The sequence below is a fragment of the Armigeres subalbatus genome, chromosome 1, assembly GCF_024139115.2.
Source record: "Armigeres subalbatus isolate Guangzhou_Male chromosome 1, GZ_Asu_2, whole genome shotgun sequence".
In the NCBI taxonomy this organism is placed as follows: domain Eukaryota; kingdom Metazoa; phylum Arthropoda; class Insecta; order Diptera; family Culicidae; genus Armigeres; species Armigeres subalbatus.
The window spans coordinates 182,928,893-182,954,686 of NC_085139.1; the positions used below are offsets into that span (position 1 = coordinate 182,928,893).

Sequence of the window (25,794 nt, forward strand, 5' to 3'; positions counted from 1 at the left end):
GCCACCGCAGCTGATTGCAATTTCACAACTCGACGAAAGCGAAAGTCAAAACGAAAGGCAACCACCACACCACATACAGTTAGTTGTCGAGCAGCATTGGCACCCGACGAGGTAGCCAAATGCACAGCAAAGTAAGTGCTGGGTATTGAATCTCCTCCACTACATGAATTATGTTGATAGATTCGGGATACGCAAACTATTTCCGTTGCTTGAAATAATCTGTTGTGAATCGTCTTTACTTGATATTAGATTAAATTTGAAGGTAATAAAAAGCTAATCTCCTCTCCGTGACAATGGCAGGATGAGAGCCATTGCCGTGACCAGGATTCGAACCTGGGTTACTACGGCCACAACGTAGGGTCCTAACCACTAGACGATCACGGCTATAGAGGATTGGTTATTTCCTTACGATTGAAATGTATATTCCTTAAATCCGGACTGTTTTTAAAAACAGGTTCTTCCATTTCTAAAAAAACGTCGTTATGATGCCTCCATCATATAAACCGCTTGAAGGTTTTATAATAAACTGTGTCTCTAAAGTTTGAAAGTTTTATTAAATGTGATAGTAACAGCATCTCTTATGATGCAGTGCACAAAACAATTATTCTTTCGTTTTTCTTGTACAATTAGTGTAAGGAAAGGCTAAAGCAGTGATCCCCAAAGTGCGGCCCTTTAAGCCTATTCCTGCGGCCCGCGAAGGATTTCTGAGAATACACTACATATATGGCCCATTGATAAGCATTATACGACAGGAAAAGATTTGAATCATTCCCAATATTTCGTTGTACACGGGAGCCTGTCATGTTCTCATCATTATGATGTTGAAGATTGATTTACAGCAAATATATTTCGAGGTTATCACACCGGGTTATGATAGTTGCAAATTGGTATTTAATCGCAGATTTAATGGAACTAAATATTGAACCACAAGTAAAAATAATGTCATACACTGCTCCGTAAAAAGAATGCTTTTATTTTTCAAAATAGGTTAGGTTTTAGCAAAATTGAACTGACATTTTGCTGAATTTTTACTTCCTGCAATTACGTTGACTATGGATTCTGTTCAAAATACCATTCGAATTATTTTCAGAATCGGAAACAGCTTCTGTTCAGAACCTTGAAACGGATTCTATTTTCAAACGGATTATATTCAAAATCTCATACAGAATTCTAATCGGACTCTATTCAAAGTTTCAAACGAATTTCGAAAGGATATTGCTTCGAATCTTCATCGGAATTCTGTTCAGAATCACGAATGGATATTCTTTAGAATTCCAAACGGATTCTGTTCAGAATCACAAACGAATCTTGCTCAGAATCTTGAGTGAATGCTTCTTAGAATCTCGAGAGGATGCTGTCAAAAATCCCATATGGGATTTTTTTCCAGAACTCTCCGTTAGCTGGCCACTTGCCTGCACAAACTGATAGTCAGAATCTGGGAAAACGAACAGCTACCGGAGGAGTGGAAGGAAGGGGTTATATGCCCCATCTACAAGAAAGGCGACAAACTGGAGTGTGAGAACTTTCGAGCGATCACCATCCTTAATGCCGCCTACAAAGTGATATCCCAGATCATCTTCCGTCGTCTGTCACCATTAGTGAACGAGTTCGTGGGAAGTTATCAAGCCGGCTTCGTTGACGGCCGCTCGACAACGGACCAGATCTTTACTGTACGGCAAATCCTTCAAAAATGCCGTGAATACCAGGTCCCAACGCACCATCTGTTCGTTGATGTCAAGGCGGCATACGACAGTATAGACCGCGTAGAGCTATGGAAAATTATGGACGATAACAGCTTCCCTGGAAAGCTTACCAGACTGATCAAAGCAACGGTGGATGGTGTGCAAAACTGTGTGAAGATTTCGGGCGAACACTCCAGTTCGTTCGAATCGCGCCGGGGACTAAGACAAAGTGATGGACTTTCGTACCTGTTGTTCAACATTGCGCTAGAAGGTGTCATGCGGAGAGCCGGGTGTAACACCGGGGTACGATTTTCAACAGATCCAGTCAATTTATTTGCTTCGCGGATGACATGGACATTGTCGGCCGAACATTTGCAAAGGTGGCAGAACTGTACACCCGCCTGAAACGTGAAGCAACAAAAGTTGGACTGGTGGTGAATGCGTCAAAGACAAAGTACATGCTTGTGGGTGGAACCGAGCGCGACAGGGTCCGCCTGGGAAGCAGTGTTACGATAGACGGGGATACCTTCGAGGTGGTCGAGGAATTCGTCTACCTCGGATCCTTGCTAACGGCTGACAACAACGTTAGTCGTGAAATACGAAGGCGCATCATCTGTGGAAGTCGGGCCTACTACGGGCTCCAGAAGAAACTGCGGTCGAAAAGATTCGCCACCGCACCAAATGTGCCATGTACAAGACGTTAATAAGACCGGTAGTCCTCTACGGACATGAAACATGGACAATGCTCGAGGAGGACTTGCAAGCACTCGGAGTATTCGAGAGACGGGTGCTTAGGACCATCTTTGGTGGTGTACAAGAAGACGGTGTGTGGCGGCGAAGAATGAACCATGAGCTCGCCCAGCTCTACGGCGAACCCAGTATCCAGAAGGTAGCTAAAGCCGGAAGGTACGATGGGCAGGGCATGTTGCAAGAATGCCGGACAGCAACCCTGCAAAGATGGTGTTCGCTTCCGATCCGGCAGGTACGAGACGACGTGGAGCGCAGCGAGCGAGATGGGCAGACCAGGTGCAGAACGACTTGGCGAGCGTGGGGCGTATTCGAGGATGGAGAGATGCGGCCTCGAACCGTGTATTGTGGCGTCAAATTGTTGATTCAGTGTTATCTGTATAGATGTAGACTAAATAAATGAAATGAATGATTCCTATCTAAGAACTTGTTTTAATAAAAGTGGAAACATGCTCTCAATTTTTACAAATGTTCTAACACCTACCCCCCCCCCTCACTCCTCAAAATATGCAGATCTTTCTATGATATCTACGCAATCAATATTTCTTCGTTCGAGCCCTCATCAAATCTGTTAAACATACAAATAATTAGTTTTTTTTCTGAATTTTTCGATGAATTGTTGTATACGTCACTAATGAGGAGTCAAATGTCCGCCATATTCAAGGACTGAAAATTCAAATATTTTAAATACATTATGGAATATTGAAATTTTTATCTTTTTCAACAAGTTGAAGCATTTGGTCATTGTTAGGAGAAGTTGGTCAAATTGTTCGTGGCCACCTAAATACTTGAGGGAGGGATGGGGTAGGTTTCGTGGCAATGATTATATCAAGAAGGGCATTATAACTACTAGGTGGATTGGTCTAGGTTATTTATAAAGTAAACAACACTCTATTTGTTTCATAAAATTGTGCAACACGACAGTTTTATAAATTAAAAATTGAGCCTCTCCGTGACAATGACTGATGAGAGTCATTGCCGTGACCAGGATTTGAACCTGGGTTACTAGACGATCACGGCTATTGGGCCTTCTTGAAGGAAATTGATCTGTTTCACGTATACATAATAAAAACTAATGCATGGAATCGGTAAGGTTGAAGGAATGGTAGACGTAAGTAAACTCATTGAAATAAAAATACTCTAAATGGCATCATATTGATAATAGTGCCTTCCTCACTGTTACGGAGAGGAAGGGTCATTTGGCCGAGTACCACTAGGCCGAAAGTTGTTTGGCCGAATATACCATTTGACCGAACAGACCATTAGGCCGAATGGGTCATTTGGCCGAAAGGGTCGTTTGGCCGAAAGGGTCATTAGGCCGAAAGTCATTTGGCAGAATGGGTCATTTAGCCGAAGGGGTTGTTTGGCCGAAAGTGTTATTTGGTCGAAAGGGTCGTTTGGCCGAATGGGTCATTTGGCCGAATGGGTCGTTTGGCCGAATGCGTCGTTTGGCCGAATGGGTCATTTGGCCGAAAGGGTCGTTTGGCCGAAAAGGTCATTTGACCGAATGGGTCATTTGGTCGAATGGGTCATTTGGTCATTTGGCCGAAAGGGTCGTTTGGCCGAAAGGGTCGTTTGGACGAATGGGTCATTTGGCCGAATAGGACATTTGGCCGAATAGGTCATTTAGCCGAATAGTTTATTGAAAAGTGAGAAATTAGGAATGAGAAGAAAGACGTCTCAGTACTCATTTCGCGCTCCTATTTTTTAACAGTGAGAAGTGAGAAATGAGAAGTCCGAAGTGAGATGTCTCACTTCTCATTTATCACTTCTTGCTGTAAAAAGTGAGATGTGATAAATGAGGAATGAGAACTAAGACGTCTCACTTCTCTTTCCTCATTTTTCACATCTCACGTCTCACTTCTCATTTATCACTTCTCGCTGTAAAAAGTGGGAAGCGTGAAGTGAGTAGTGAGACGTCTCACTTCTTTTTCCTCATTTCCCACTTCTCACTGTGAAAATTGAGTATTACGGAGTGGGTAGTGAGACGTCTCTCTTCTTATTCCTAATTTCTCACTTTTCAATAAACTATTCGGCTAAATGACCTATTCGGCCAAACGACCCATTCGGCCAAACGACCCTTTCGGACAAACGACCCTTTCGGCCAAATAACCCTTTCGGCCAAATGACCCATTCGGCCAATTGGCCCTTTCGGCCAAATTACCCTTTCGACTAAACGACCCATTCGGCCAAACTACCCTTTCGTTCAATCGACCTTTTCGGCCGAACGACCCTTTCGACCAAAGGTCCTTTTCGGCCAAACAACCCTTTCGAGCAAACGACCTTTTCAGCCAAATGACCCTTTCGATCAAATGACACTTTCGGCTAAATGACCTTAACGGCCAAACATCCCTTTCGGTCAAACGACCCTTTCGGTCAAATTACCCTTTCGGCCAAACGACCCTTTAGGCCAAACAACCATTTCGGCCAAACGACCTTTTTGGCCAAACAACTCTTTCGGCCACACGACTCTTTCGGCTAAATGACCTTTTCGGCCAAATGAACCATTCGGCCAAACGACCCTTTCGGCCAAACAACCCTTTCGGCCAAACGACCCTTTCGGTCAAACGACCCTTTCGGTCAAACGACCCTTTCGGCTAAGTGGCGTTCGGCCTAATGGTCTGTTCGGCCAAATGGTATATTCGAAAGTTGCGTTCATTGCGTTTGAAAGTTACGAAAGGCGAAACCAAACGATTGAATCGAGAAAGGCGTCGTCACCGCTAGGTGGATTCATCTGGGTTTTTGTAAAGAAATTACTATTTATCTCTCGCGTGACATTGTGCAACACTACAGTTTTATGAATTAAAAATTGAGCCTCTCCGTGACAATGACTGCTGAGAATCATTGCCGTGACCAGGATTCGAACCTGGGTTACTACGGCCACAACGTAGGGTCCTAACCACTAGACGATCACGGCTATCGAGGATGCATGAAGAGAACTGATCAGTTTCACTTATGTATAAAAAGAATTAATGCATGGAATTGTTGTACGTAAGTAAACGTAAGTAAACATTTGGTATTAAAAACACATAAATTAGACGTATAATGATAACAGTGCCTTCCTTGTGTTCTGCACGGCTCATTAAAAACGAAGTCGATTTAACGAAAATCAACTTAAATTTTTTTGTGAAAGTGATAAGTTTTAATTAGGGTAATTATACACACGCACACTGTCCCATGATCAAACACACAATATAAAGTGAAAACGTAGACCTATTCCACTTTGTTTACCATGACCTTGAAAATTTAGAAACTCTATCTCCATCAACTTAGACTACATCACCAACCCTCGATAGCCGTGATCGTCTAGTGGTTAGGACCCTACGTTGTGGCCGTAGTAACCCAGGTTCGAATCCTGGTCACGGCAATGATTCTCATCAGTCATTGTCACGGAGAGGTAATTTTTTAAAATAACTTTTGATGTGTTTCTCACAAATCATTTCGTTTATTTGTGAAATTTAATTTGAACATGAAAAAGTTGTGCGCTGTTGAAAAAGGAAAAAGGCATTATTAGGCTCTGTCTCATTTCCCGAATCAAATTTAATTTTACTTAAAACTGACAGTTCGAAAATTTAAAAATCACCCGGCCATAAGAATGGCTGCGTGCTACCCAGCAATTCCAATAAGACATCGATCAAGAATGATTCGATATCTGTCAAAAGTAATCCTGCTCATCCAGCAGGGTTATTCGATAATTATTGAACTGTCACTTTTAAGTTTAATTTGAGTTTAATCATCCAATTGAGACAGACCCTTAGTCGTCAATCAGTCTATCCCCTAATAGCAATCACGAAGAGAATCGAATTTCACAACATTTTGCAATAAGTGGCTTGAAAGCAACTTTGTAGTCATGACATATTTTGAATGCAAATTTGTACGCAATACGCACTTGTACGCAACATTTGAACTTTTGGAGTTCAATTGTGGTGAAAGCTCACTGTTTCTGTTATACTATAAGGCCGGTCGCAATGCTGTTGGGTTTTGTATGGCGTATTTGGAAATCAAACTAGAACTGAAACTAGCAGTTCGCAACGCAGAGTTGCAGTTTTATTTTCGAGCACTTTTGAAACTGATTTGCAACTGCTCGACTGGTTTGTTGCAAATAAAACCTGATTTGAAACTTGAATGAAACTGAGTTTCAAATTTATTTAATTGTGTTTGTTTGTTTGAGATGATGGACAAACTCATTGTTGTTCGTATGCGAGGTAAAAACTACCGCGAAAAATGTTAGTTTGTTTTATTTTTGTTTTATGAAAAAATAAAACCAAGTTGCATTTCGTTTACAACTCTGCGTTGCGGGCACCAAGTTGTAGTTCTATTTTGACAGTTATAAATTTTATAACATCAAGCAGTACCAAACTGAAACTGCAACTTCAGCATTGGGACCGGCCTAAAGTGACCTAAAAGTGCTACCGTATTTCTAATTTCATACGATTAAGGAGAACGGCTTAGATTACTCGTCCTTCGTGAAACCATATGGGTGATACTCAATCTGAAGAAAATAAATGAAGGTTCTCGTGAACATTAATTGTTATGTATCGTAGTCCCCCATATAAATATTATGAAGTAAATTAAAACATGCAGTGTTGGAAAAACGGTTGAGTGCATTTGTCGACATAAACTTCTGATTGAGCTCTGTGTATTGAAATACATAGGTCGGAAAGGTCATGCTTGCAGGTAAGCTCGCAGTTTGTGTTATACACATTGGGTGCAATTTTCTTATGTTCATGCAAGTTGTTAGCATTTGTATAGGTACAGTGAAGCAAAATAAATAATGTTGGAATACACGAGGATTTTTGCAAATTGTGTTCTTACAGTTTAGTAATTGAGAATACACTCAACCCTCTTTTTACGTCACTTACTTACGTGACGTAAAAAGAATTTTTGCGTAAATTTCTAGAACTTCACTTAATTGATTGATCAGTTGATACTTTTAAATATATTCACTTGCGTCTTACATGAGGTATTGTAAGATCTCTCCAAATCCTGACATATGATATGTTATAAGATCTCCAAATTGTTCTTGAGTTTGAATCAAATGATACCGATGTCCTTAGTCGCGGTGTCAACCCAATTTTGTCTTCTGAGTATTAGACTTTCACTTACGTCTCAAATACAGGCATATGAGATGTTGTAAGATCTGCAAATTGTCCTGAAGTTTTTAAATCAAGTGGTCTTTCGAATCAACCAAAGCCTTCATGATGTACCAAGCCGTATCATCAACTCAATTATGTCCTCCGAGGATTTGTCTTCACTTGCATCTCGAAACAAGACATATGAGGAGTTGTAACATCTCCAAAATTGTCCTGGAAGTTTGAATCAAATGGTCTACCGAATCGACTGAGGCTTGCAAGATGTCCTCAGCCGCGTCCAGGTATATGAGATGTTTTAAGTTCTTCAGAGTTAAAAGTTCTCCTGGAGTTTGAATCAAATGGTCTACCGAATCAACCAAGGCTTCCACGATGTCCCCAGCCGCGGTGTCAACCTAATTTTGTCTTTTGAGTATTAGTCTTTTACTTACGTCTCAACAACAACAACGATTATATCGAGAAGAGCATTATAACTACAAGGTGGATTGGGTTTTTTTAATGCAGGAAACAACACTTTATTTGTTTCGTAACATTGTGCAACCCTACAGTTTTATAAATTAAAAATTGAGCCTCTCCGTGACAATGACTGATGAGAATCATTGCCGTGACCAGGATTCGAACCTGGGTTACTACGGCCACAACGTAGGGTCCTAACCACTAGACGATCACGGCTATCGAGGATGCATGAAGGGAACTGATCATTTTCACTTATACATAATAAGAATTAATGCATGGAATTGGTAATGTGGAGGATATGTTGTACGTAAGTAAACATTTGGTATTAAAAACACACAAATTGGACGTATAATGATAACAGTGCCTTCCTTGTGTTTTGCACGGCTCATTAAAACGAAGTCGATTACACGAAAATCAACTTAGAAAAATTTCTGAAAGTGATAAGTTTAAATTAGGGTAATTATACACATGCACACCGTCCCATGATCAAACACACGATATAAAGTGAAAACGTAGACCTATTCCACTTTGTTTACGATGACCTTGAAAATTTAGAAACAGTATCTCCATCAACTCAGACTACTTCACCAACCCTCGATAGCCGTGATCGTCTAGTGGTTAGGACCCTACGTTGTGGCCGTAGTAACCCAGGTTCGAATCCTGGTCACGGCAATGATTCTCATCAGTCATTGTCACGGAGAGGTAATTTTTTCATAACTTTTGATGTGTTTCTCACAAAGCATTTCGTCTATTCGTGAAATTTAATTTGAACAAGAAAAAGTTGTGCGCTGTTGAAAAAGGAAAAAGGCATTATTAGTCGGCAATCAGTCTATCCCCTAATAGCAATCAAGAAGAGAAACGAATTTCACAACATTTTGCAATAAGTGGCTTGAAAGCAGCTTTGTAGTCATTACATATTTTGAATGCAAATTTGTACGCAATACGCACTTGTACGCAACATTTGAACTTTTGGAGTTGAATTGTGGTGAAAGCTCACTGTTTTTCTGGTTTCATACGATTAAGGAGAACGGCTCAGATCATTTGTCCTTCGTGAAACCATATGGGTGATACTCAAGCTGAAGAAAATAAATAAAGGTTCTCGTGAACATTAATTGTAATTTATCGTAGAGGGGGGACTAAAATATTACGAAGTAAATTGAAACATGCAGTGGTGGAAAAACGGTTGAGTGCTTTTGTCGACATACACTTCTGGTTAAGCTTTGTGTATTGAAATACATAGTTCGGGAAGGTCATGTTTGCAGGTAAGCTCGCAGTTTGTGTTATACCGTGGGGCATCGAAATCCGTACACTTAAGCACCTTAGTACATGAAAAAGTCATTAGAAAACAGGAATCGAACGTAAATAAAACGTTTGTCATTGGCACAGGAGCATGAAGGCTTCTACTTTTGAAGTGTTTCACATTTACTCATTAACCTTCTGTCTGTGCTCAAAAAAACTTACGTTGTCTGTGCTCTGGGGTCAAATTGACCCCAAATTGAAATTGCTATAACTTTTTTAATGCTTGGCCAATTTTGGATTTTTGGGGCTGTTTCGAAAGATAATTTAATCATCTTTCTGGTCGTTACAAAATATTAACTATTGGTGGGCGGGTACATCGCGGGGAGGGGTTTTAGTGAACAAGGGTATAAAACCAGTGATTTTTCATGATTATTTTACTTATATCCGAAAATCCTACCCATTTTGAACTGCACCTTTTTTAAAAGGTTATGCAGGAAGGCATGTGCTCTGGCATGAGGCGTTGATAAGTTTAGAACTCGGCCGCCAGGTGGTGGTATATTTGAATTCATTATTTTGGACTACTTAAGATATTCCGATATATAGAATTCTCCTCAGTGTTAATATTCTTATCGCACAAATTCAAAATTGGAAGACGTACTCATTATATTGAGCACCGCTTTGTAGTGCTAGACATCCTGAACAATGTTGCCTGAATACAACTTGAGTGTAGGTATGAGGGATCTCAAGCTAAAGCAATATTTCATATATGCAAGAATATTGCAAGTCCGCTAGCGCCGCCTATTTGTAAATTTCCTAATTATTCATTTCGTCACATGACAGTCCATTCCCACCAGACGAACTTTATTAAAGACGTCATCTTTACAAATTTCAAATTTGTGCGATAAGAATATTTACAATGAGGAAAATTCCATATATCGGAATTACTTGAGTAGTCCAAAGTAATGAATTCAAATATACCGCCACCTAGCGACCAAGCTCTAAACTAATCAATGCCTCATATCAAAGCACACGCCTTCCTGCATAACCTTTTTGAAAAGGTGCAGTTCAAAATGGGTAGGATTCTCAGATATAAGTAAAATAAGCATGAAAAATCACTATTTTTGTACCCTTTTTACGAAAACCCTCCCGCGATGTACCTGTCCACCTATAGTCAATCTTTGGTAACGACCTGAAAGATGATTAAATTATCTTTCGAAACAGCCCCAAAAATCCAAAATTGGCCAAGCATTAAAAAGTTATAGCATTTCAATTTGGGGTCAATTTGACCCCAGAGCACAGACAACGTAAGTTTTTGAAAAAGTATACTGTAGCGCATATTTTCCAGATTTTGAACTGAATTTGCACCTAGGAGACAGATCTCGGCGGCTTTTACCAAACTACCAAAAATTAGGAGAATCGGTTGAAAATTTAAAAATGGCAGCCACTCAAAGTGGCCTGGGGTCATATTGACCCCAGAGCACAGACAAAAGGTTAAAACGTCGAAAAACATGATAAAATAATGAATAAAATCAACTACTCCTGACTCGAAATCCGGACGGATTTCGAATCAAAGGATCAAAATCCGTACAGCTATTTTTAAACTAAATTTTTAAATTAGACCATTCTGATTGACTAAACTACCACTGTAAGTAGTTCGATACGCACCTTGAGAAGCGATCCCTTCTATTTGTATTCCGCTTATCTCATGTAATGTAATGTAATGATTCGCAATTAGCAATTAAAACACAGTTACTTTTGGTGCAATTATGCTCTACATGAAAACAAAATGGCGGCCAAAACTCCGCGTTTGGTGGGTGGCGATTTGTTTTTGATTTTTGTTGTTTCAATTTCAAAGCCTTTTTTTCATTTCTATGCCGTAAAAGTTTACTGCCAAGTATCTGAACAGGATAAGATAAATTATCTCTTCATTAATCACCTTCAACCCCGTTTAATTTATTGATATCTCATGAGGTGGACGGATTTCGGTGCTGTACGGATTTCGGTCCCGCACGGTACACATTGGGTGCAATTTTCCTATGTTCATGCAAGTTGTTAGAATTTGTACACAGTGAAGAAAAATAAATGAGTTGTGCAAGTTGTTAGAATTTGTACACAGTGAAGAAAAATAAATGAACAGTTTGTAATTGAGAATATTATAGAAATATAATACACCAGATTCTTTTTTTACACGGGGGATGCGTTCCGTGTAAAAAAAGTTTTCAGTTCAAAATTTGAAAATCCGTGTAAAAAAAGTTTTACGATTTCTCGACGAATCATGCAAAATGGAGCAACTTTGCAAACATTTTGTATGGGATTTTTTTACACGGCCGTGTAAAAAAAATCCGTGTAAAAACAGAATCGGGTGTATTATAAAAATGTATTTTTCGTACTGTATAGGTTTTGGTGATGGCAGCCCTTAGTTTGTACACTAAAATCGTTAAATGATTCATAAACTTTTTTGCCTTTCTCGTATACTAAGTATACGGAAAGGCTATGAGACCACTTCAAAACCAAACTTTTGAAGAAGAGTCGGAGACCCATAGTGTTCTATACCAATCGACTCAGCTCGACGAATTGAGGTGATGTCTATTTGTGTGTATGTATGTGTACAATGCTAGCTCAAATAAGAGCAAACTTTCTCAACGCTTCCTGGGAAGGTATGATTATATTCTAAAACGTGATATATGTGAAGTAGCGGTGACATTCGACTACAAGAGTTTTTTCAGTGTCAAAATCGCCAAACTTAAAAAAAAATCTTACGTGACATGGCTCACACTTTGGATTTTTTTTCCAGTTATTCCTTTTTAAATTATAGTACGAAATACTAGGGGGTCCCGTTGGCTACACGTTCGTCTTATAAGCGAATGGTCATGGATTCGATTAGCAGTCCTTCCACTAAACCCTCGTCAGTCGCCAGAAGCGTAGTCCACTGAAATTTACGAACGAATTTCTCATGAAATTTCTAATGAATTCCTGAAGTAATTTCCACATTAAGGGATTTTCGACCTTCTTCATTTTTTCCAAGCCTTCCACAGATATTCTTCCAGGAAATCTGTCGTAAAATTCTTTGGATATTAATTTGGAAATGAACACAAGAATTCCTTCAATGAACGAGTTTTAAGAATTCCTTAAGAACTTCCTCCAGGAATTTATTCGGAAATTTCTCTAGAAATACTAAAAAAAAACATAGCAGTGAAGACACTACAACTCGTAGCTACTGTGGTATTCTGGGCTGCGACGTTGACTTTTCTTTGCCATGCCTCCAAGAATAATTTAGAAAAAAATCCGCCAAGAATTCCTTTAGTAATTCTTTCGAAAAATCCACATGAAATTCCTTTAAAAATTTCCAAATTTTCCTAAAATTACCTAAAATCCTAAATGAATTTCTGAACGAATTCTCGAAGGAATCCCTAATGGATTTTCCGAATAAATTCCAAGATTTCTGAAGGAATTGCTCCCGAATTTTCTCCAGAAAGTGCTACGAAACAAGCGTTTATTTTCGTTTTTAACGTTTCTAATGTTTCTTTTTGCGCACTTTTATAGATGATTTACATCTTTTGAAAGGTTTCACTTGTTATAGTCATTATGTTCATCGAGCTAACTATAGAGAAAAGTTTATTGGTTGGGGTTCGGTCAAATCACACCAAGCGCCAACAAAAAACTGCCCAAGTTTTTGTTTAGCAGATTTGGTTGATCGTGAATCGTATCGAATATGCCTCAACTCCATAACTGAGGTCCTGTAACAAATGTATGCATAAATTGAGATGAAGTGATTCCCGTTTTCCTTGTACGAACAAAAATGCACCAAGCGACTTTTTGACTGACATGTTATAGTCAGTCAAAAAGCCGCTTGGTGGATGTTGGCAGAATCCCGACCAATTTTGGTGTTCAGTGTCGCTTTCGAAAATTCCACCAGGAGTTTTTGACGTAGGACTACGTCTGTCTTTTCTATATTGGGGTACACTTTTTTTTTAAATTTATCTAGTAATCATTCTAGAAGCTTCTCCATAATTTATTAAAGTTGGCGGAAAATCAGTTTTTTCTCAAAACAATTCTGGGGTGAATACTTGAAATTCAAATCATTCAATTAAACTGCAAATGAAACCTCAACTCATATCTGTTTAATAGATTAAGAATTTTAATGTTAATTTACACGCTACAGATTAAACTTATAAATTTTCTTTTATATTTTAGCGCACTTTTTTAGAAAAATATATTTTTATGGACAACATCACTTGTCTCTAGTAACACGAATTTTCATATTGTGTAACACTACAGACTAATGATTTTAAAATGGAGCCCCAGATAGTGGATTTCTTGTGTAATGCACGGCTCATTAAATAAAGTCGATTGGACCGGATCAACATTGAAAAATTGTCCACCTTTTTCATTTTTGCGATGACCTTGAAAATTTAGAAACTGTATTTCCATCAACTCAGACTATATCAACAACCCTCGATAGCCGTGATCGTCTAGTGGTTAGGACCCTCACGGCGTGTTCAGTAGAACAATATTATCACAAAAAAATGAGCATGGCTAAAATTTCAACTACGTGAAAATATAGCTTCTTATCTTTCATTTCCTGGGTATTTTAAAAAAATCTACCGGGGGGTCCCGAACAACTTTTTTTTTCCTTTCCAAATGGAACCTGCATTCTAATCTAATACCAGCTGCCAGTCACGAGTCCCTCACGAGTTGACTCGTCATTTATTTTTTTAAACTATTTTTCATGAATTAAATGCAAGGAATGAATATTCTTCATGTTCTTTTATTTTGAACCTAATTTAAAAGGCTCAAATATGGAAAAGCATGACGGAGCCAAAATTATTAAGTTCAACATTTGGCTAGCAAACATACTGCTTCGCAAGGGTTGAACCCACTAATATTTTTAACAGTGTTTGTTTAGTTTCAATTTTATACTTTTTGGATTTAAATGAAAATTAGCGAAATTCGTAGAAATTATTCCAGATAATTGAGAAATTTCAAATTGATTGTTTGAGCTCAAAAACGACAGGATTCCGACATTCAAGACATAACGATTTCTGAAAACCTAATGATTTTTTATAACATTTCCAAGATAATATAAAACTATTTTAACCTACCGAGATAAGCATGCCAAGACCATGCTGCAGGTGGCTGAGTTGTATTCCCGGTTCGGTCTAGGAAATGTTTAGGTTGGACATTTCCTCGGCATTTCTATGTGGGATGGTTTTATAAAGATATTTTTGGTTTTGAAAGTAAGGAATACATTTTATTCTATGGAGTTTTTATAAATAATAACGGGCCTCATAATTAGTAAAGCTTTTCTAAATTACGCTTCTGATCATTGTTGAGCTAGATTTTTTCCACTAGATAGATGAATAAAAGTAAAGCTCATCGATTACTTCAAAGTCTGGTGGTTGTACCAAGAGTCATGAAAATAAGTGTCTTTTTAGAAGAAGATGCATTTGATGCATAGGACAGGAGATTGATTTTCGTTTACTGGTTAACTTTTCTGAACTCTTAGGCAATTTAGATTTTATTAGAGTCATCGCTTCAGCACGATTTTTGTGTCTAAAATTCAAACTCTTCTCCAAAACTTTTAAAACTACCTCTGGTTTTGATCGTCCAGGTTTTGTGTTTGCGTTTTATGTTGGTGGTATTCGGCTTGACCAAATAATTGAACGTTATTGAAAGTGATTGCCAAAAGCAAAATAGCAATAATGCGACAACACAATGAAAAGTGGACTAATTTTTAAATTGGTAATGAATTTCGAGTGAAAATAATCGTTTCGAATGAGTATTTCTCCAAGCTCACGCAGTGCAATATCATAGAAAGTTGCATGTTTGCCACAACATTTGTAGTAAAATGAATTTGCTTGTCTGGATGAATCACTCGTTCTCATCAACTATGCATCGCAGCGATATGATCTCTAGGACAAAATACAGTACATATTTTTAAGTTTCTATTTATACCCATGTCACTTTTTGTTTAAATCAGAAGAGATTTTATTTTAAACTAAAAGCTAGATATTTACTTCCGTTTTTGCCTTTATTGTGCACTTAGCATGACTCATTTTTGCGCTCATCTGTTTACCGTATATCAATTGAAATCTGATTTCTATTTGAATGAGCATGTTGGATAGTTTTTAGTGATAAATTGAAGTTACACAATAAAAAATACGACAGAAAAAAGTGTAAAAAGTGAATTATGTGTATCTACATTACTTCTCCTTCTTCGTTTTGGCATTACATTCCCCACTAAGACATTGCCGCCTCACAGTTGAGTGTTCAATCAGCACTTCCACAGTTATTAACTGCGAGGTTTCTAAGCCAAGTTACCATTTTTTACCATCAAATTTACCACCAAAGTTTCAATTTTGGTATATATTTGGGAAATAATTGGGTGTATATGTGCATAAGATGACGATGCAGAACATAATCTCCATCCAAGCCTTCCTTAGCTGTTTGCAGGGAATCAAATGAATTTATAGAGTTCGGCTTCGTTATGCACTTTGACGCTTGAGCTCCAACAAACTATTAATTTAGACTATAACTTGGTAATTTCGGTACTCCTGAGTTTATATACGATTATTGGAATAAAAAAAAACCAGGAATCTCATTTTAAATGGGACGCGATAAATAATAATCGTTGGTCTTCCAACTACAAAGATCCGTTTCAGGGAGAAAAAAAGTTGTTCGGGACCCCTCGGTAGATTTTTTTTCAAATAGTTACGAAATGAAATGTGAATACATAGCTATATTTTCACGTAGTGAAAGTTTTAGCGATGCTCATTTTTTGTCATAAAGGTCCCCCATACACACGCCGTGCCCTACGTTGTGGCTGTAGTAACCCAGGTTCGAATCCTGGTCACGGCAATGGCTAACAACAGTCATTGTCACGGAGAGGTAATTTTTTCGTAAAATACACTTGATACACACTTTTCATAAAATACACTTCCAATGCATTATTTTCTAAAACATTACTGAATATGGAAATAAGCAATGAAAAAAGTGATCTATCAGTCAGTTTTTATCCCCCAATAGCAATCCATCAATCGAATTTCACAACATTTTGCATAAAAGACTTAAATGGAACTTTTAGCGTGTTAAACATTTTGGATACAAACTTGTATACAATACACACTTGTACGCAAAATTTAAACATAATGAATACTTTGATGGTGGTGAAAGCTTACTGCTTCTGATATACCATGAAGTGATATACACAAATTTCTGGTTTCATACGGTTATGGAAAATGGTTTAGATTATTATTCGTCATATGTGCCATGTGTTTCGGCTAAGGAGAACAAATATAGGTTTTCACTGTAATTTCTAAACAATAAGAGATTGCACGCAACATATTAATATTAAAGTGAGCTAGCGACGAACTTTTTTTTAAACTAATTTTATTAGCTAATTATCTAATACATGCATTCATCTCTTAGACTAGGTGTTCCGTATTTTCTTAACACTATCATCCTTATTTGCTGTGGTACATTCTTAGTAATTATTAATACATTTCAATTTTTTCTGGCAGTTAGGATTTTTCCTCTGGTTGAATTGAATTACAATGGAATTACAATGTTTTCAACTTAAACTAAACTTAACCTCATTTATACTAAAGGTACAAGGAGCTAATGGTTGCATTTGAAGATTGCAACGATTTTTGTCTAAAATTGGAAATTATTTTGTTGGACGTTTGTTGCAATGTCTCAATATTAGAAATTCTACGAAGTTTATTGGTACTATACCACGAAGGCAACTTCAGAATCATTTTCTAAATTTTATTTTGAATCCCCTGAAGTGCCTTCTTTCTGGAATGGCAGCAACTAGTCCATATTGGTACAGCATACAGCATGGCTGGTCTAAAAATTTGTTTGTAAATCAAAAGTTTGTTCTTAAGATATAGTTTTGATTTTCTGTTTATAAGTGGATATTAGCATTGAGCAATTCGCACAAATTCGTAGGTGGTACAAGCCAAGACTATTGTATGAAAGTAGCATTACTTTCATCCGTTACCTCAGTTATTGATTTGGGACTAATCACTATCTCTTAGGTGGAAGCATTGCACTTTCCAATAGTTAAGATCTGTCCTGGCCACGTCCTTGCGAATGCTGAGGAAGGGAAAGGATGGTTAGTTGGACACCTACTTAAGAAAGATGCAGAGAACTCTACGACCTCTCATAGGTGCCACGGGAGGTTTTGGGATTGTGTGGAAGGTTATAACAGTAGGAATCGTTTTGGTAGAACGTGAAACACAGAAAGAACTAAGATAGAAATACAAAGTAGGAAAGGGACGAGCCTGGAATTGAACCCACGACCTCCTGCTTATAAGGCAGAAGCGGTAGCCACTAGACCACCGAGCTCGTCATATTCTGTTTATAAGTGGATATTGACACTTAATATATTTGTTACATTTGGCTTGAATGCCTTCAATGTGATTTTTAAAAGTTAATTTTTGATCTAGCAGAAGTCCTAAATATTTAACTTCGCAAGACCAATTAATTGGAATCCCATTCAAAGTGGCAATATGTCTGCTATAAGGTTATAGGGCCAAATATGAAGCTCTCGGCTTATGTGGAAAAATTATAAGCCGAGTTTTGAAAGCATTCGGGGAAATTATCCATTTTCGCAAGTATGTGGTGAAAATATCCAATTTTTTTTTTTTTGCAATCTACTACAAATGTCACGAAGGCTTCGCCCTGTAGCGGATAGCCCCGTGCCATATACAAACAAAGATTTTTGACACCCTGGTGGTAAATTAGCATACCTGGAGACACCCAAATGGTGACACTTGCAACCAAATGGACCATGTTCTGGTGGATGGACGCCATTTCTCGGATGTTATCGATGTGTGGACATTCAGAGGTCCGAACAATGACTCCGATCACTACCTCGTTGTCAGCAAAATTCGATCACGGTTATCAACTGTATCGAACGAAAGATCACAGCGAACGATGCGTTACAATATCCAGCGATTGTCGGTGGAAGGAGTATAGGCTGAGTACCGCCAGAAGCTCGACGAACGGATAAGTGCAATCAACGTTAGCGACAACATCAATGATCTATGGGAGTTGACCCATGGAGCGGTGAGCACTACAGCACGAGAAGTGGTAGGCACTGCACAGAGGCGACCCAGGACGGGTTGGTTCGATGTGGAGTGTCAGAGAACGTTGCCAGAAACCGGATGTTGGTGTCCGGTACCCGATCGAATAGAGATCGGTACAAGGAAGCAAGAGCAGCCGAAAAACGAACCCACCGCAGAAAGAAGAAAAAATATGAAGAACAAGTGATTAGCAGAGCGCAGGAAAACATGGAGCAGAACGATATGCGGAGGTTCTATGAGTCTGTCAATGGCGTGCGGTGAAAGACAGCGGTATCTCCCGTCATGTACAACGACCAACAAGGGAATTTGCTGACAGATAAAACCGAAGTGGCTGCCAGGTGGAAGCAACACTTCGAGACTTTGTTGAATAGTGAAAGTGACGGTGCATCGGTGAGCAGAATAAATATTATCGACGATGGGCAGGCTGTGGAGTCGCCTACACTAGATGAGGTTAAAAAAGCTGTTAAAGAGCTGAAAAACAAAAAGGCTGTGGGGAAGGATCAGCTCCCGGCTGAACTTCTCAAACATGGCAGTGAGCAGCTTTATTAAGTTCTGCACCATATTATGTCGAAAATATGGGAAAACGAGGAAATGCCTGCTAGGTGGTTGGACGGCCTCATTTTCCCTCTCTTCAAGAAAGGGCACAGACTGGAGTGCCATGGGAAAACTGTCAAAACGCACGCAAACGTATCCATTCTGCTTCGCTCTTAAGGGTTGCGGATGAAATATCGACGTCATTTGTTACCTTAGATGGATTAAAGCAGGGTGATGCACTCTCGAATCTACTGTTCAATATAGCGCTCGAGGGAGTGATTAGGAGAGTTGGTGTGCAAAGAAGCGGTACCATTATCACAAGATCGCATATGCTCCTGGGATTTGCGGACGATATCGATATTATCGGGATTGATCGCCGTGCCTTCTCAGAGGGAGACAGCGAGGATTGGACTCACGATCAATACCAGCAAAACGAAGTATTTGGTCGCTGGCAATCAACGTGGGTTCATTAGTGGTGGTTGTAGCGAAATGGTGCTGGGTGGTGAAAAATTTGAAGTGGTAGAAGAATTTGTGTATCTTGGAACATTAGTGAAGTGCGATGATGATGTTACCCGCGATGAAAAGGCGTATTGCATCTGCAAATAGGGCTTATTACGGACTTCGTAACCAGCTTAAGTTCTGTAGTCTGCAAACGAAAACAAAATTCGCGCTGTATACTACTTCGATTCTTCCGGTGGCTTTATACGGCCATGAAATATGGACGTTAAGGAGGCTGATCGGAGAGCTTTCGGAGTTTTTGAGCGTAAGGTGCTGCGGACAATACTCTGCGGTAAACAGGAGAACGGTAAGAAAATTATTTTGAGCTTTTTAGTGAAATGTCTTCACTTGTCATAAGACGAGTTAATATAATCCCATTGAATTCCACCACTTAATTGTATCTTGACAGATACGTATTTCGACCTCAACAGTAAGGCCGTCTACAGTGTCTCGTACTTATATACTAGTGTAAGCTGCGATCATTTTCTTCAAGTCGAGTCAAGTACGAGACACTGAAGACGGCCTTACTGTTGAGGTCGAAATACGTATCTGTCAAGATACAATTAATTGGTGGAATTCAATGGGATTATATTAACTCGTCTTATGACAAGAGGAGAACGGTATCTGGCGGCGTCGCATGAATCACGAATTGTACCAGGTGTATAAAGAGCTGGATATTATTAAGCTTATTCAATACGGCAGACTACGGTGGGCTGGTCACGTTGTTCGTATGCCGGAAAAACGTCAAACAAAGATAATATTTAGTAGAGGCCGCAGGCTTCGTGGAAGGCCGCGTACATGATGGCTTCTTGCAGTTGAAGAGGACCTGAGGGCGCTCAATGTTCAGGGCGATTGGAAGCGATTGGCCCAAGATCGAGTCCAGTGGAGAAGGATACTCCATTCGGCGTAGGTTCATCGAAGAGCTGTAGCCCATCAAGTAGCCCAAGTAAGTATTGTAGCAAGGAGATATATGACAGATGACTTTTTTCTTCAATTAGGCGCAACGTGAAGACATAACCCTCCCCTCAAAATATTATAAAAATTGTGTTCGTCGCCATATTTCAAGTGGCATTATTTAGTAACTCAGATGAAAATTAAAAAAAAAAGAATATCAAAAAACGTTATTTTTCTCCCTAACGGTAATGTTGTCTTTCTCGTGCATTATAAGAAAATGCATTTTGGTCATAACTTTTGAGCAAATAGTCCGATCTAGCCTATTTTTAATAAGGAATAATGGAATAACACTCTCTGACGAATGAAACGTGTTGCCAGTAAATGGATTTAGGGTAAGTGCCTAAAGAGAGTTAAGATCATTTTTGCTCACACACATACAGACATTCATACACACACGTACACACACCTTCCGAGGACATAGGGCGTGGTTAGGCCACCTGGAAAGCCGGCAATGTGCTGGCACGATACCATGGTGTTCTTCTAAAAAGCGAGTCACGATGTTCGATGCTGCAAGGACACGCAGCTAACCTCGAGGGTGCGTTATGCACTGGCCCCCTTTGAAGCATTACTTTCTGGTTGTACCGAAGGGACGATGGGCTTGGCGGCAATGGAAACGGTTTAGCTGGTCGGGGATGCGGTCCTGCCTCCCTCATTGGAGGTGGCCCCTAACCCAGCACTTCCTGGTCAACCCACGATGTCTGTTGAGCAGATTCCCCCTCCATTGTTTAGGAAGAAAAAAAAAAGACACGTACACACAGACATCACCTTGGGCTGCGAAATGGTGAGTTGACATCTGGGAAGGAGCGACCTACACAGCTCTGTTCCTCACAAGTTCCAATCTCACGCTTCCACGGGTCTTCCGATGACAATTGACCGCCAGCTAAGGGTTGCGTACTTAGCTGGTAGTGCAGCCTGGGCACTGTTATCCTTCTGACATCAGCTAGAGTAAGGGGGTGCGACCAAAGGGACCATCGTCCCTAATCCCTAATCCCAAGGCGTTAAGCGACCCGTGCCGAGGGGATGCATGGCCAGGGGGGTAAAATAATAAGCTAGGCCTTCAACGGAGCCTGTTGGGTACCTGGGAACCCTCCACAGTAATTGTCCCTTACCGCGTCATGCTGGGCTCTGGCGTGGTGGACCTCTTTTCCCGAGCAACTCGTGGGACCAAAATGGAAAACCAAGTCAATTCTTCAATTAGTGGTAGTAGTGTAGGCGACAACTCCTTCGCAAGAGGTGGGTTGTACAGGTTTCCGCCTAGGAGGCCAGAGGCAATAGTCGGCAGCTCAGTGCGCAGCGCCAGCGTGGGTCACTTAACCATCTCCCAGGCTCTGCCGGTAGAGGTTATAGACGGCACATGGCTTGTGAAAGCGATGAACCGTAAGCTCGATGGGCTTTCGGCCTTCGAGGTGGCGACGGAACAGCTGGACGCCATCATCGACTTTGCGTCATCGAAGCATAATATTAGTAAGAAACTCAAGAGGAGCTTGCTGAAACTTCGAAAGTCGATGTTGGACGCCAAGCTTGAAACGGCGGTCGGGACGGCCACGTGCGAACCCGTGAAATCTGTGGAGTCGAGGTCTACCCAGACTGAGGCCCAAGAATTTGCGGATTTGGGCAAGATCGAGTCGACCGAGGGCGTGCCAGCGAAGACGGTTGTGCCAAAGTCTACCCAGACTGAGGCTCAAGTATTCGCGGGCACGTCGGGGGTGACTGTTCCAACGGAGCAGACACAAAAACAGGGGAGACAGTCTCCAGGGGATGAGCTCCCTGGGGGCCGCTCCAAAACGCGGAAGGTTATTACCCCGAACAAGGGTAGTGGGGCTGGGAAGCTGAGCCCCGGCCAGGTACCTCCAAAACCGGGGAAGGAAGGACTTGGAAAGGTCCGTCCACCCAGGAAAGACGGTGGTAAGGGGTTACGGCAGGCTGAGAGCTCTCAGTCGCTCCAGACCAGGGAAATAGAGGGGGATGACCCCTCCTGGACCCTGATCAAGAACAAGAGGAAACCGAAGACGTCAAGGGCCGAAAAGAAGGCCCAGGTGAATGAGGGTAGCAAGATGTCTAGGGTAGGCGCCAATCGCTCCAGGGGCGATGCCCTAGTCATCAAAACGGACGAGGCTAAGTACTCGGAAGTCTTGAAGGCGATGAGGAGTGACGTCAAGCTCGGTGAACTCGGCGCCGACGTACGTCGAATAAGACGTACCCGGATGGGCGAGATGATCCTCGAGCTGAAGCGGGGCGTCTCACAAAAGGGCGCCGCCTACAAGAAGTTGGCGGAGGAAGTCCTTGGCGAGACGGTCAAGGTGAGGGCACTCACGACGGTGGTGAATCTAAGGGTTAAAGACCTGGACGAGATCACCGAAGTCGAAGAGCTCGTCACGGCGGCACTGCGGCGACAGTGTGAAGTGGAGACGCCCACCGCAGCCGTTCGGCTACGGAAAGGTCCGGCAGGGACGCAGGTAGCATTGGTTCGGCTATCTGCAGCGGACGCCTCCAAGGTAGTCAAGTTAGGGAGCGTCAAGGTGGGATGGTCGGTATGCCCTGTGGACATATACGAGCAACGCGAAGTTTGCTTCAAGTGCCTGGAACCGGGGCACAAGCAATGGGACTGCAAAGGCCCTGACAGAAGCAATCTCTGCCGACGCTGCGGATTGGAGGGACATAAGGCAAAATGCTGCACGAAACCTCTCAATTGTTTGATTTGATTTGTTCCAGCAAAGCTGTGAACAGCAAGCACCCCATGGGGAGTTCGATGTGCCCGGCGTTTAAGCGTGCTGCAAAATCACAGTGCAGGTAACGCAACTGGCTTGCTCGGCCTCGCCCGAGTGTTTGGTGTGCGCAGGTTTAGAGGAAACGGCGGAACACGTGTTGTTCGTGTGCTCACGTTTTCGCGCAATGCGTGACCACATGCTTGCCACATGTGGTCGGGACCGGTGTTGTAAAATGTCATTTTCATTCGTTTGCATATTTTTCCCAGAACATTTTTCAGGAGTTAGCTATCAGCTTCTGAGGTATGGTGAACTTATAGCGCTTAAATGTGCCTACAACTTTGTCTAACAAGACATTGCTGTAAATAAATAATCTGAGACGTGGGAGGCAAAATGTCATTCAAATGACACGTGACATTTTGGAGAGTTTTGACTTTCCAGCCTCAGATGTTATATTTAGAGTAATGTACCCTTAGTCAAAAATATAGCCCTACTCAAGCGTTATGAGTACATCTAAAATTATGAAGTAAATTTGGCTTCTGAAGAAAGTTATGAACAAATTAGACAAATGACATGCGGATGACATTTTACAAGCCTGGGGACACTACCCCGGAAAACCTACTTCGGAGGATGAATAAAGATGAAGTTGGCTGGAACGCCGTTTTATCGGCTATCGCCCAAATCGTCTCGGAGCTACACAGAAGGTGGCGCGTGGACTCAAGGATGGCTAGTTCAGGCGCAAATAAGAGGTGGTCCAAGGGATCGCAGTCGGCTTCATGGGTCATACCGGTGGTCATGCTCTGTGGTCGAACTCGATCCATTTATCGAACAAGTGGCCGCGCGAAGAACAACATGGTATCGTCGCTTTCGCGGGTTCCGAGCCCGAGGACGGAAAGGGGTCCTCGTCAAGGCTGGGGCAGGCGTAGGCACCGCGTCGGCAAGTCCCTCTGTGTGCTGGCGAATAAGCCCTATCGCAGAAAGGTCAATTTGGGGTGCACGCGGCATCATCATTCTTGATACCAGTCGTGCAGAGGGAAGCAGGCGCGAAGTCGACCCTTCCCACCTTCCGAGGACATAGGGCGTGGTAAGGCCACCTGGAAAGCCGGCAACGCGCTGGCACGATACCATGGTGTTCTTCTAAAAAAGCGAGTTACGATGTTCGGTGCTGCAAGGACACGCAGCTAACCTCGAGGGTGCGTTGTGCACTGGCCCCCTTTGAAGCATTACTTTCTGGTTGTACCGAAAGGACTATAGGCTTGGTGGGAATGGAAACGGTTTTGCGGGTCGGGATGTAGTCCTGCCTCCCTCGTTTGCTGTTGGAGGTGATCCCTAACCCCGCACTTCCTGGACAACCCAGGATGTCTGTTGAGCAGATTCCCCCTCCATTGCTTAGGAAGAAAAAAAACACAGACATCACCTCAATTCGTCGAACTGAGTCGATCGGTATACAACACTATGGGTGTTCGGGCTTTCTTTTAAATGCTTTTGGAGCGATTTTATTGCTGATATGTATACTTTGTACACGAGAAAGGCAAAAATGAGCAATTTTCAAATTCATGTATCTAACAAAATGGCGAATTTGGGCAGAATTTTATTCATGGTCCTCAAAGCTTAAGAGTTCAACAGTGTAGTGCATGATGTTTTACTGCGGGGTATTGCGGGGTACCAAACTGCTTTGTTCTCTAAATCTTACGTAAAATATGCTTTTACAAAACTACTAAAAACCAAATTCTCGACGGACCTATTATAACATTATCAAGATCTGTTTAAAAGCTTTGTAACGATATATAAATATGTTACTTTTGAGACGAAAATATGGCAAACCCAACAAACATTGGAAGCTGATAGAGCGGTTATTCAACCAAAAATAGTCTTCTCAAGCTAAAAAACTAGCTTATTCAGCATAAATTGTTTGTTGGGAAGCTCCCCGTTTTCCTAAAAAACGTAAAAAAGTCATTTCTGGGAGGGACCAGTTGGAACGCCGTCCACCCATCCCTGAAAAATATTTAAAAAAAACCGCCCTGATTATAAAAATATAGGTTATAAGCTGTATATTCATCACATTTTACACGCCCAAATCGGAAATTGGCCTTTTGGTAGTTTTGGCCACTCCTTTATATGGGGCTGTCCTATTGTGCACCAGTTGGGAAACACTGGTGTAGATAGTTCTTCGTTCTACCCTGTTATCTGAGGATCGTCTTTAAGTGAATGGCCAATAAATTATTCTTGGATAACTTTAGTATCCAGAAACACTTTTAAGGCTCCCCAAAACACACGCTATTCGACAATCGCGACGCGATTCTATCGTTTGGCGACTGCGATTCTGTCGCCCTTGGTATGGAAGCGTAAATGGAACATTGCTTGCAGCGACCCAACGATAGAATCGTGGCGACTAGTTGTCGGCGTCGCCGCGGTAAAATTGATTATGTCTGGGAGAGCCTTTAAACTTAACAATAATTTACCGGAGTTAAGATTTATTTTTTATAATTCATTTAAAGGAAAAGATACGAAGGACAATTTTTTCACGTCAACTTGTATTCGTGGGACACTTCGATTTCTCCGAATGAGAATCCTATTTTATGATTGTACACAGATCCATCGAGGACCAAATTTGCTTACACAACTGTACTGTACAAAACTGCTTAATTGTTATACATAACTAGCTGAATATCTGATACTTACAATTGGGTTTTTTGATGGAATGAGTTTATTACATATCTTGAATCTATAATAAGAACTGAACCAAAATCCAAAATTTCACGAATGTTGGTGCACGGGAATTATTTTTAAAACAATTTCG

At 41.0% G+C, this 25,794-nt stretch overlaps 1 protein-coding gene and 5 non-coding genes across 8 annotated transcripts in view; 2 read left to right on the forward strand and 4 right to left on the reverse strand.

Moving 5' to 3' along the window:
- The window catches only part of LOC134205587 (mitochondrial protein C2orf69 homolog), a 154,003-nt gene that overhangs the window by 41,963 nt on the left and 86,246 nt on the right, over positions 1-25,794 (reverse strand). The gene's annotated exons all lie outside the window — the stretch shown is intronic.
- Positions 313-384, reverse strand: Trnah-gug (transfer RNA histidin (anticodon GUG)). The gene has a single exon. It is a non-coding gene; the product is annotated as a tRNA-His (tRNA).
- Positions 5,275-5,346, reverse strand: Trnah-gug (transfer RNA histidin (anticodon GUG)). Its single transcript has one exon. It is a non-coding gene; the product is annotated as a tRNA-His (tRNA).
- Trnah-gug (transfer RNA histidin (anticodon GUG)) lies at positions 5,725-5,796 on the forward strand. Its single transcript has one exon. It is a non-coding gene; the product is annotated as a tRNA-His (tRNA).
- Trnah-gug (transfer RNA histidin (anticodon GUG)) lies at positions 8,120-8,191 on the reverse strand. Its single transcript has one exon. It is a non-coding gene; the product is annotated as a tRNA-His (tRNA).
- Trnah-gug (transfer RNA histidin (anticodon GUG)) lies at positions 8,576-8,647 on the forward strand. Its single transcript has one exon. It is a non-coding gene; the product is annotated as a tRNA-His (tRNA).